Raw genomic sequence first — 4,657 nt, 5'->3', positions numbered from 1 at the left:
TCCATTCGACACTCCAATCTGCGTCAATCAAAAATTGGGTGTTGAGTCAGACGGTGATGCAGATGTGGACCCAATTCAATATTGGGCTATTATAGGTTCTTTAATGTACTTAACTGCTTCTAGGCCTGATATAATGTTTGCTGTTTGTCTTTGTGCACGCTTTCAGGCAAACCCAAAAGATTCTCATCTGAAGGGTGTGAAGAGGATACTGAGGTATCTCAAGGGCAAACCGAAGCTGGGGTTGTGGTACCCGAGAGGAGGAGACTTGGAGCTAGTCGCTTACACAGATTCTGATTATGGAGGGTGCAATCAGAGTCGGAAGTCAACAACTGGAGGATGTCAGTTTCTTGGTGGCAGATTGGTGTCGTGGCAATGCAAGAAACAGACTTCGGTCGCAATTTCAACCTGTGAAGCAGAATACATGGCAGCATCCAACTGCTGCTCCCAGGTTCTTTGGATTCAACAACAGTTGCGCGACTATGGTCCGAATTTCTTACTTACTCCTATTTGCATTGATAACACAGCTGCTATCTCAGTAACTAACAATCCCGTGAAGCACAGTAAAACTAAACATATTGACATACGTCATCATTTTATACGGGATTGTGCTGAGAAGAAACTGATTGTGCTTGAAAAGGTGGATACGCTTGATAATTTTGCTGATCTTTATACTAAAGCGTTTGACAAAACAAGATTTCAAAACCTTATCGAGCTGAATGGGATGATCAATCCCGAGTAACCATGCTTTTCATGTTATATTTAAAAAAAAAAAAAAACGTCACTATCGCTTAAAAATATGTCGGTTGCCTCAGTTTGAAGGACTTGTCTTCGGATATGTTTTGGTCCTCATTTTCTACTTGTAGAATTTGAGGATAGCCATTAACCAAAGGACTGAAAGTGACCGGGGCGGTTTATGATGAGTTTTCATTCTTTCGCTTAAAATTAGTCGATCATACTTAGTTAGAAGGACACATACTAGTATGTGGTCGGTCCAGCTGATCCATTGGATCTTCGGGATAGCCGTTTACCTGAAGACTTTGTTTCGGTCGGGGCGATTAATGTTAAAATTTTTTAAAAGGGAAATGAAATTATTTTTCAAGTCTGCTACTTCGTAAGAAATTCGTTTGCTATGTTTAACAGAAAATTGATCCAACCTTGGAAAATGATAGATATACTGATTCTGTGTGCTTAACTAGTGAAGTTATTAGGCTTAAAAGGCCTTAGGACAGTCATTGTATGTCATGGTAACTTTTTATGGTGCGTAAAAGTAGATGTGATACAAACTAAAACTACTCGATTTTACGTGGAAACTCCTTAAGAGTTTTGCATGTCTTCATATATATCTTTCCGAATGATAGGCAGAAAAGTGATTACCCAGTCATACACGAGCCCGTAAGTGTTCTGATTCCCGTGAAGATAGCGTTTCAAGAAACTGCAGTGATCCAGATTCGGGACTTGCAGTTGTTTACTACTCTGAAGTCTATATGAATGTTTGATTAAAAAAAAAAAAAAAAAAAAAAAAAACTTATGAGGTATTGAAACTTGCTAGAGTTCAAAATATCAAGACTTCTCAATCATGGAGTAAGAAAGAGAACGGGAAACAGATGAAGAATACTTACAAACTTAATCAGACACTATGGGTCGAGGTCAATTCGGGGTGACTTGGGAAAAGCCAAATACGCTTTGCGAATAGATAGGAGGCATCATAATCTCTGAGTTGTTGCCCACTTAATTTTTGAGCTTAATTGAACTTAACTCGTATCACAGAAACGATGAAAACCATCTTAAGTTATTTACCTGCCTACAACCTGTTTCCTTCTGTCATAATACAGCTAAATACGGATCTATGTGACAGTCACGTAGTTAGTATGATTCCTGTTCGGATCTTTCTAAACCGTAGTAGTCCCTATCGAGACTGAAATTTGATCCCTTGTACTTTAATTTTTTTTTAAAAGTTTTTTTTCGTACTTAGGTAGTTTATGATTTTATAACTGGTTACTTGGACTTGATCGTGTTATTTAATTCTTAAAGGGAAGTTTTAAAAGTTAATTGCAAAATGTTCAAATTATAAGGGTTGATTTTGTAAATATAGGCGATGTTGTTAAACATGCGAACTTGTGAATAACTTCGCCTGTATAACTCCGCCCCTATATAAGGATTTTCAAAGGTCATTCGTTCATTATTTTATATATCAGCGAACTTATTCTCGAATATCACAGCGAACTTAATTCGATTATCATCTGATTATCTTTTTTTTCCGATTTCAATCAGTATTCAAGGTGTGTTTGGGTTCTATATCTTATAATCGATGTTCAATGTTGTTAACCCTAGGTTGTTTCGACACCCGGTTAGCGACCTCGGATGTTCGAACCTTATACCCGATTTTAAAGCTTGTTTTTACGTGTTCATGAACAATCTAATCGTCTAAATATCCTTAATATCTTGTGTTTGGGAGTTCTTAATCGTCAAAATTGACCGAAACACCAGATTTTCGATGTTGAATCGACCTTACTGTCGCCGTTTCAGATTCAGGCGAATTTAGGGTTTCGGCAAAGTTATCCGTAACTTCGCCTGAGGCTCAACTTCGCCTGAGGCGATGTTGTGGTGAGGCGAAGTTATCATTAACTTCGCCTGGACCTTTTAATTTTTTAATTATTAGACGAACTTAAAGATGAAGCGAAGTTGTTCCCAACTTCGCCCCAACTTTAACTTCGCCTATACAGATTTTATCACAACTTCGCACATGGTAACAAGCGAACTTGTGGTACGCCTTAACGTTTATCTAACTTGGTTCGTTTGTTGCAGATATGGCTGCAGTAGCAGGTGCTGGAGGTGCTGGAGGTGACGATGGAGATAATCAGAGGCAATTCTTTCCGGGTCATAACATGTATATCACCTTAGACCCGGAAGCGAGCGGTGTTGAGGATTACCGCGAGATAATCACATTCCTCATTCGCTCGAGGATATTCCACGCTATCACTACGACTCTGCCAATATCCTTACCCAATATCGAGGATTTCTGGCAGACTGTGGAATACGATTGCCGCGTTGAGCCCCCGGTTATGCGAGCAACTGTCAACAATCAAGAGGTTCAGTTCTCATCTGAACAAATACGGGTGGCTTTACGGTTTGGTGAGGAGACTAGGGATGACCCAACAGAGTTTGTGGCTCCGTTCCGTGATGGAGCGTTTCTCCGAATGGGCTATTCTGGTCCATTAGGTGATACTCAGAGGAGGAAAGGGTTCCTACTCGATCAGTGGCGCTTCCTCATGCACGTAATGATTGTCTGCATGTCAGGGAGGAAGGCGGGCACTGACGGGATGGGTGCGACCATGCAGTCAGCAATGACTGCTCTGACTTATAACAAACGTTATAGCTTTAGTCAGATGTTCTTTTATGAGATCGATAGACAGAGGAGAGCGATGGCTCGTGAGCGGTTCATTATGTATCCAAGATTCATTCAGATGCTCTTGAATCATGTTGCTCCCCCGTTGCCTCAAAGACGTCCAATACGATACGTGGAGAGTGTGAGCAAACGAATCTTTGCTCAATGCCGGACTTCGAGTGCGAGAAGCAAGCCTGAGCTGCGTCCGAGGCATACTCCACTGTTTGGGTATTTAATCAACCCGGAGAATGTTCCTGCTACTGGGGATGAGTTCAGAGACCCTCAACCACGACAGGCAGGAGCAACTCGAAATGTACCTGCTGTGCCTGTTGTATCGGCTGAGGAGGATGTAGACCTTGATGCTGCATTTGGCGGCCAAGAATTCTTCGACATGGACCGGTTTGATCCGCAAGAAGAGGTGCAGGTCTCTGCTGCACAGGTTCGGGAAGTGAATGTTACTAGAGCAGCTACGACGGTGGCTGACTCAGATCTTGATGATGTTATGGATGAGGCGAGAAGGATGTTGGTGACACGAGAAAGGACGTTAGGGAAGAGGAAGAGGACAGTTGATGATACTGAGTCAGAAGAAGAAGAAGAGGATATTCACAAGTTGATTAGACGTTCAAGACGGGAAAGGACAGGTGCAGGTATGGGAGCTGGAGAGACTTCAAGAGTTGTACGTTTCGCTCCATCCGCACTGTCAGGTATGTCGATTGTTCCTACATCTGTACAGGTTACAAGTTTAAGCGCCGCGGAAGTTCCCGTGGTGGCTACATCAGCTTTTGGCATCCCAATCACTACTATCCAGATGACGACTCTGGAGATTGTGTCTTTACCACCTCCAACGCTTACTCCTTCAGAGGTGGTGGCACAATTTGTAGAGTCCACAGTCGTTGCGACTGCAGGGTTGTCGGTCACGATACCACCTGCGGTTACGTCCACAACTGCTTCTGATGTCCCGGTTACATTCGAGATCCCTGCTGAGTATACTCAAGACACATCTAACATGAGGTTTGATTTCGATGCAACCCTCTCAGACTCGGAGAGAATAGCTGCACTTGAGCGGGTCGTGGCTGAACAATCAAGGGTGAATCTTGTCCAGACCCAGGCTATTCAGCGCCTTGTAGCAGAGAATCAACTACAGTCGTCCCTCCTGGTTGAACATGGGCGAATTATAGATGCTATGAAGGAGTTCTTGGCATCTCAGGGGGAGACAAGCTGTAGAGGCGACGAGTTAAGGACAAAGAAGAGAAATGATAGAGACGATGATCC

Source organism: Bidens hawaiensis, unplaced genomic scaffold, assembly GCF_021521415.1.
Source record: "Bidens hawaiensis isolate Kalapana, Puna unplaced genomic scaffold, B.hawaiensis_p1.1 tig00014159_1, whole genome shotgun sequence".
Taxonomy (NCBI): Eukaryota; Viridiplantae; Streptophyta; class Magnoliopsida; order Asterales; family Asteraceae; genus Bidens; species Bidens hawaiensis.
This window is presented reverse-complemented; position numbering follows the sequence as displayed.